Below are 8,640 nucleotides of genomic sequence, written 5' to 3' on the forward strand. Positions count from 1 at the left end.
TCAGTTTTACATAATCAGCTATAATCTTTCAAAATGTGTTTGATTACTCTCTCCTCCATTCTCCAGTGCCCATTTTGCGGGCCATGGGGAAAAAAGTCACCTGGAGCAATATTACCTGCAGATCTCAAAAATAAGAAGTTTCAGCTCCCTGACTGACTCACATTGTGAAAATCAGTGGGCATAGAGCTGTTAGGAAGAATTCCTTAGCAAAGAAGATAGCACAGTTTGACTTAGAGACTGCATTAATCAGGGTTAGGATACATAAAGAGATTTATTTCCACAAATTGGCCTACACAATTGTAGAGGTGAGTCTAAAATCTAGTGAGGGAGGTTGGGGGGTGGGGGGTGGGTAGAGGAGCTGGAGACCCCGGAAAGAGTTTTGGTTGTCATTTAAAGGCAGTCAGTCTGTTGTAGAACCAGGACTAGTTGATGCAAAATGTCCTCTTACCTTTTTGTTCTATTCAGGCCTTCAGCTGATTAGATGAGGCCCACCGAAGTTATAGAGGGGAGTCAGCTCTATTCAAAGTCCATCAATTTAAATATTAATCCCATCCAAACACACCCTCACAGAAACACCCAGAGTAATGTTTGACAAAATACCTGCGCACCATAGCCCAACCAAGTAGACACATAAAATTAGCCATAACAGACATATTGAACTTGATTCATCCACTCATTCAATAAATATTTATTGAGTGCCATCTGTGTTCTGGGTACTATTCCAAGTGCTTGCAATATAGAAGTGACCTAAACACAGTCCCTGCCTTTATGGGATTCTCATGGTATTGAGGGAGATAGTCGGGGAGATAGCACCGATATGTACTGTGAAGAAAAATTAAAACAAGTGGAGCCTGATGAGGATGCTATTCTAGACTAGTGATTTTCAACCTTTGTTTTTCACGCACTCATAAACTAATTACTAAAGAAAAAGGGGCCCTGACCTCTTCTCCCTTAGTAACTAATTTATTTGTGCCATGAGATGAAAATGGTTGTTATTTAGTCAGGGGCACTGACCTTAGTAATTAGAAGTCGAGGATGGCTTCTTTGAGGAGTCATTTGAGTAACATCCAAATGAAGAGAGTGAACCATTTGAATATTTAGGGGGAGAGCTTTCCATCTGTCTGAGGAGTGAAGGAGTACAAAGGCCCTGAGGTGGAAACATATTAGGTGTGTTCAAGAAATGTAATTCACATCTCTATATGGCACAGGGCAATGAGTGCTCTCTGGGTGGGCTACAGGATGTGAATACTCCCATACTTCCTAACTCCCGCCTTCTCTCCACTTCTCCCAGTGTTGTTTCTACAGATTCTTTAGTCTTCAGCACCAGGTGTCCCTGCCATGTCCTCAGAACATACTGCACCCCCTGACTCAGAATTAAATCCCAGCCCTTTGTAGTGTTGTGTCACCTCTGGCCTCAGCTGTATGTGAACACAGTCTCAATCTGTTCTAGCTCCTGTTGATTATGCAGAGCGGAGAGGAAGAGTGGGCTCAGGTCCCATATTAGGAAGGGGGTACAAGACTGGGTAAACTGGAATGTATCAACTTCTGTTTGTTCTCTCCAACAGGATGTGTCCAGGCTTTCTCTTTCTCTACCCAAAGACAAACACATCTCACCTCTCGGATGTAGGATGTTTTTGTTTTGTTTTGGTGTAGCCCAGGGGTTGGCAAACTTTGGCCCATGGGCCAAATCCCATAGGCCTGTTTTTGTAAGTTTTACTGAAATACAATGATATTCATTTGTTTGTGTGTGGCACTTCTGTAACGGTAGAGTTGGGTAGTTGCAACAGGGACTGCATGATCTGCAAAGCCTAAAATATTTACTGTCTGGTCCTTTACAGAAAACGTTTGCCCACCTCTGGTAGGTAGTCTCTGAGAGAAATGTATATTTCTTGTAATAACATGACTTTAAACCTTCTTACAAAGAGTCCTGGCTTTATTATGCTCAAACGTCCTTCTCTGCTTGGCTTGGTCCCTTCATTATTGAGGGTCCCACATAAACTAACAAGGCCCCTTGCTGAGCCATCTGTTTAAATGGCATCATAGTAAATTTCTGGTTTTTTTCTAATCCCCAAGATTCTTCCCTTGGATGGGGAGAGGGAGTGGTAGTTTAAGTTCAGCTTGCCACACCTATAGTCTTTGTTAATTTTTGGTGTGACTCATGGCTGTTAACAGAAAGGTATGTGGTCAAAATACTGTGGAAGGTTTATCCCAACTACCAGATGAAAAAGTGTTAACACATGTTCATAGACAGAAGAGTGTTTGAAAAGATACTCAAAGAGAAATGAAATATGAGTACCATTAGTAATCGCCCTTGGATGTATGTTTTACAACAGATCTATATTAAAATATTTCAATATTAATACTAATGGATTTGGCATATGAGTTAAGGTGAGAACTCTGGAATCTTAAGTACAACTTGGAGAGAACATTCTTCTTCACTCTTGATAGAATCAAGCTCAAGAATTTCTCTTGGCCCTGGCTGGTTGGCTCAGCGGTAGAGCGTTGGCCTGGCGTGCAGGGGACCCGGGTTCGATTCCTGGCCAGGGCACATAGGAGAAGCGCCCATTTGCTTATGCCCTCTTCCCCCTCCTTCCTCTCTGTCTCTCTCTTCCCCTCCCGCAGCCAAGGCTCCATTGGAGCAAAGATGCCCGGGCGCTGGGGATGGCTCCTTGGCCTCTGCCCCAGGCGCTAGAGTGGCTGTGGTCGCCGCAGAGCGACACCCCGGAGGGGCAGAGCATCGCCCCTGGTGGGCGTGCCGGGTGGATCCCGGTTGGGCGCATGTGGGAGTCTGTCTGACTGTCTCTCCCCGTTTCCAGCTTCAGAAAAATACAAAAACAACAACAACAACAAAAACAAACAAACAAACAAACAAAAAAGAATTTCTCTTGTGATGACCATTAGATACTGTATGTGACATTGGCTACAGACATGTGTTATTTCTCCATTGTTTATCTCTTTGGTGAATTTCCCCGTTGCCATTTCATGTGGTCTTGTTGGGCATGTGACTGGGACTGACCCATACATGTTTCCTATTCTTCTGGTCACAGTTATTAGTCCAGGGAATGTACGTGGCCCAAACTGGACCATACTTCCTGGTCTTGTGTGCTTTGGTTGCTCCTTTTTTTTTTTTTTAATCTATTTTTTAATTTGAATTTGAAAGAATTTCAAACTTACAGAAACACTGTAGGAATTGTACAAAGAACTTCCATTATCCTTCCCTTGATGACTGTGCACCAATTGTCAGTTGTCCTTTATCATCCTTTCTCTTTGATAATAGAAGTTGTTCTTATTTCCTTTTTTAGCTTCCTAAGATTTCCGTTTTACCCCAGAATGATGCTAGTTCTAATTTGCCCTGGATTATCAGAGTAGATTGTAAATTTTATTTAAAATATTATTTAACATTTTTAAATCGCACTGCATTTTATAATTGGAATAGACTGTATTTTCTACAACAGTTTCACTCATGCCACATGCTCTTCTGCAGTGGGACTTTGTCATGCTTCATCATGAGGTCAAGTGTAATGCTCCTCTTGAATAGGGGCTGGCCTTAGGGACTAACTTAATGAGCAGAATGTAGTAGAAGTGACAAATGATAAGCTTGATAAGATTTCATACCCATGTAACCGGAACCCAGATCAAGAAATAGAGCACTATCAGCCCCCAGAAGCCTCCTTTATGTCCCCATCCGCTATCCCTCACAAGGTTACCTATGTTTTGACTTCTGACAATATTGCTTAATTTTGCTTGGTGAGAAATTGTAAATTAATGAAATCTTTTGTGTGTGGCTTTTTTTGCTCAGCTTTATGTTTGTGAGATTCATTCATGTTGTTGTGTGTGGTTGTACTTGTTCATTTTTTAAAAAGATTTTATTTATTGATTTTAATGGGAGGGGCAAGAAGTATCAATTCATCATTGCTTCACTTTTGTTGTTCATTGATTTCTTGTCATACGTGCCTTAACCGGGCAAGCCCAGGGTTTCAAACTGATGACCTTAGCATTCCATGCGATGCTTTATCCATAGCACCACCATAGGCCAGGCTGTACTTATTCATTTTCATACAGTATTTTACTGCTTGAATATACTAGAATTTATTTATCCAATCTGCTGTTGATAGACATTGGGTAGTTTCCAGTGTTGGGCTATTATGAATAGTGCTGCTATAAACATTCTTGTCTGTGTCTCTTGGTAAATATATATACACATTGTTGTTGGGTATATACTAGGAGTAGAAGTGCATATGTATATCTTTAGTTGATACCGCCAGTTTTCCAAAGAAATTATATGAATTCATACTCCCACTGGCTCTGTGTTAGAATTCTAGCTCAACATCTCTGCTGCCATTTGGTATTGCCTGTCTTTTTTATCTTGGCCGTTTGTTGAGTGAGTCTTCATTTCAAAACAGCATCTAATTTCAAATTGTTAAAGAACTGACACTCACCAGTTGGATATCAGAAAGAATTAGTAGGTGGCATTCTTTAAGAGGTAGCAAAAGGTTATAATTTTTAAAATTTTAGAAAATGTTTATTTTATAAGTGCAAATATCATTGGATGTATATATTTTGGAGGTTTATGCCTACTTTAGACCATAAAACTACTGATATGAACTGAATGGCCCCAAGTTAAGAAGGTTCCTAAACTTAGATAACATCAATGAGTACCTGACACTTTGATGGAAGTAATACTTAAGTTCACCAGGCATCATTATCAGCTTGGGGCTAAAATTAAAGTAAAAATAACCGTCCTTTATGAAATAACATTCTCTGGTCCTTCCTCTGTCCACTGTCCAAAACTGCAGTCGCTCTTTATTCTTTACACTAGGTCCCTGGTTGGCAAACTGCGGCTCGCGAGCCATATGAGGCTCTTTGACCCCTTGAGTGTGGCTCTTCCACAAAATACCACATGCAGGCACTACCTCGATAAGGAATGCACCTACCTATACAGTTTAAGTTTAAAAACTTCGGTTCTCAAAAGAAATTTCAGGCCCTGGCCGGTTGGCTCAGCGGTAGAGAGTCGGCCTGGCGTGCGGGGGACCTGGGTTCGATTCCCGGCCAGGGCACATAGGAGAAGCACCCATTTGCTTCTCCACCCCCCCCTCCTTCCTCTCTGTCTCTCTCTTCCCCTCCCGCAGCCAAGGCTCCATTGGAGCAAAGATGGCCCGGCGCTGGGGATGGCTCCTTGGCCTCTGCCCCAGGCGCCTAGAGTAGCTCTGGTTGCGGCAGAGGGATGCCCCAGCGGGGCAGAGCATCGCCCCCTGGTGGGCAGAGCATCGCCCCTGGTGGGCGTGCCGGGTGGATCCCGGTCGGGCGCATGCGGGAGTCTGTCTGACTGTCTCTCCCCGTTTCCAGCTTCAGAAAAATACAAAAAGAAAAAAGAAATTTCAATTGTTGTACTGTTGATATTTGGCTCTGTTGACTAATGAGTTTGCCGACCACTGCTCTAGATCATTGGATCCTTACAGGTGACCTACTGTGTGCTCTGAGGTACAGGAGCAAGGCAACACTGTCTTTGGCTCTCCAGCCCTCAGTTGCTGAGATAATATTTCCAATCACGGCCCAAGGCTGGGACAACAGCCACACTGACACCCACTGCAGGTGCTGTGGCTACCCACTGATGTGCCACCCACTGCCTGCCGTGCCAACTGTACCTTCTCTGTTGCCGCTGCACAATTGCTGTCACATGATTTTGCTAACCCTTGTATCTTTAATATCCCATGAAAATTTTAATGAAACATCTCTGTTTAGTTTCACTGGCTTTTTCAAACCCTCAAAACTGGGTCATAGGTTGTTGGGTGCCTTCAACCCTAGGCAGAATCATCCCTCCCCTCTGGCCCTGTCTTGATGTCATTGAACCCAATTTTTTGTATTTTGACTTCTTCCGAAAGCGTGAGTTACTTCTCAGAAGTCCCCTGGCCTTACCTGTAAACAACCTTAGCAAGATTATCTCACGTTCTGCCAGCTGTGCCCAGGTGTGTCTGACTCCTGCGCGCTTGGTCTCAAGCTAGGGTGACCGCATGTCCGGGCTGGCCTGGGCTAGTCCTGGTTTATGACTGTCGTCCTGGATAATTATTAACAGCTCTTTCTTCTACTCTCAAGTGTCCAGGTTTGGGTGGTAAATTGTATGGTCACCATCTCGCAAGTCATCCCTAGGAAACTTTTCCAGAGGTAAAACAGAATCAACAGCATGTCAGTCAAGAAAAAGCATGTGGAGAAGGATTTTGAGCTCTGAAGGCTGGTCGCTGCCCTTGCTTTTTCTTCAGCCGAAGGCTGGCAGCCACTCGGCTCCACCTGCAGGCTCTTCTCTGCTCTGGTCTTAGGTGGAAAGATCTGGAACAGATAGGTGATTTTGAAACTCAGTTGGAGGTTAATACTTGTGGTGGTGGGCCCCACCGGTGTGCCCTGTGCCCATTTGTTCTAATATGGCTTCTGCTGTTTTCTTGAGACAGTTTCTATTTTGTTCCTGTCTTAGTTCTGAATGGGGCCCTAATTATCTCTTGTCATTCCCCCATCTCTAGCTACCCTGGAACTGGACTCTGGCTCCTGACCTGCAGTCAAATGAGTCCTGCTGTCCACTGCCAGCTTTCTTCATGTGGTCTGTCCTACCCTGGTGCCTGCTGTGCTCACCCCTCTGCCCCCGCCCACAGTGCACTCCGCTCTCTGGAAGCCATTTTGTAACCTCTTGTCGCACTTGCATGTCGGTTCCCGCCAAAAAGGCGGGGTGCCCCATTAGATAGGGCAGGGGCACTGCAGTCAAATGACTTAGATTCAAAAAACCCTACGTCTGAGCTCAGATATGAATTCGTGATCTGGGGCTGGATCAATCTTTGGGAAAATCAGATTTCTGAAATTGAGGAATCAAGGCTCAACTTAAAAGAAGCTGGGGAAGAGAACCTGGCACAGCTGGCTTAAGTTTTCATCTTCATGTTTGGGGACAGTTTGGGCAGCTCCGGAAGCTGGGCTACTCACCTATCCCCACGCCACAAGCCCGGGCAGCTTCTTACTGGGGATGCAACTAGCTCCTTTTCCCCATCCCATCTCCCTGGTTTTGAGGAAACCAATTTGAGAAATTTATCAGGAATGGAGAAAGAATCTTCTATTCTTAACTCTCTGTCTTTCAATAATACTTATTTTGTTGTCAACTTAATCTAAAATAAGGTGAAAAAACATTATTTTGATCATTTCATACTGATGTGAATTCATAATAAGTTGGAAACATGTATGTTATAAGCATCCCTATTAATGATCTAAAACATAAAACAGAAATTGGCAAGGCTGACCAGATATTAGTTGTTCTTCCTGGAATGGGTGACGGCAGTGGAGAAAAGTAGGATTTCAGTAAACATCTCTGTCCCGTGCAGAAATTCCCAGCGCGGGACTCAGGTCTGATGAAATGAGTCAGGCTTACATTTATTACGGTATATTACAAGCATTTTTCAGGATTCAGAATGACTGGTGTCTCCGTGGATTTGGCCAGTTCCTGGCAATTATGCACTTGGCTGCTAGTGTAAACCAGTGTGCCGAATGCCTGGAACGATGGTCCATGTCTGAGTGGCTTTCAGTCTGGGAGGATGTTATTCAAACACCGTATTCCTTCCCAGGGTGGCCAAATCCTGGTAATAGTTCTGTCCCTTGAGTCTATTTATCCTGAAACTTGACCAGAAAGCATATGGCCACCTCCCTTGCTTCTGCAGCAAACACCTGGGGGACCTTGCATGGATTTCATAGTGTCTGTCTGCTGCTTAGACCAGAAGTAGTTTCGTGCCTAAGTACTTTAATCAGCAATCACATTCTGAACACAACATGTCAGATGGATTATCAGCAAACACTGATTCTTTCAGAGACTGCTAAATCTGGAGGCCGGGCCAAATCCCAAGCTGAGTTACGGCATTCTTTTTCTGAAATGTCCTTCCAGTTTTATTTGAATGAGTATTAACCAACCTGTCCTCAAGAGCTGATTCACACGTTTTCTTTATGCTTCTGCCCTTTAGTGAGAAGAGGCTGTTGTTTGGCACATTCTGTTTAGCAGTGGAAGGTGTGGAAATACCAAACACTTTATAGGAACATGACCAAGGACTGTCTCGATACACAGGGAGAGGACTTGAATGTGTGCTCTTGGAGGAAGAATTTTTGGTCTGTCTTGTTAATGAGTGTTAACAATATCTAGTAGACAACCATCTGGCTCAAAATAGCCACTCACTAAGTATTTGTTGAATGAAGAAATAAATAACTGAATGAATAATGATCAGCCCACCCTCTTCTGAACTACACAGTAAATATTTTGTCCATTCCTTATTCTCTTTTGTTTTCTCACTTTGTTTTTTATTCAGTTAGACAGAGGCAGTTAAAAGCAAAAGCATTTCTCCACTAAATGAGGCACATTAAAAGAAAACATGGCCGCCTTGACTGGGGCCTGGTGTGTACTCGTCAGTCTTTTCATTTATTCCTGACCACCTTCTCTACCCCTGCTTCTCTACCCTCCCTCCCCCTCTCTTTTTCTCTCTTTCCCTCACTCTTCTCCTCCTGCAACCATGGCTCAATTGGTTCAAGCTGGCCTCCAGCCTGAGGATGGCTCCATGGCTTCCCCTTCAGGTGCTTAAAAAGAAAAAGGAGGTTCAGTTGCTAAGCAACAGAGCAATAGCTCCA

Source organism: Saccopteryx bilineata, chromosome 4 (genome assembly GCF_036850765.1).
Source record: "Saccopteryx bilineata isolate mSacBil1 chromosome 4, mSacBil1_pri_phased_curated, whole genome shotgun sequence".
NCBI classification, from domain to species: Eukaryota; Metazoa; Chordata; class Mammalia; order Chiroptera; family Emballonuridae; genus Saccopteryx; species Saccopteryx bilineata.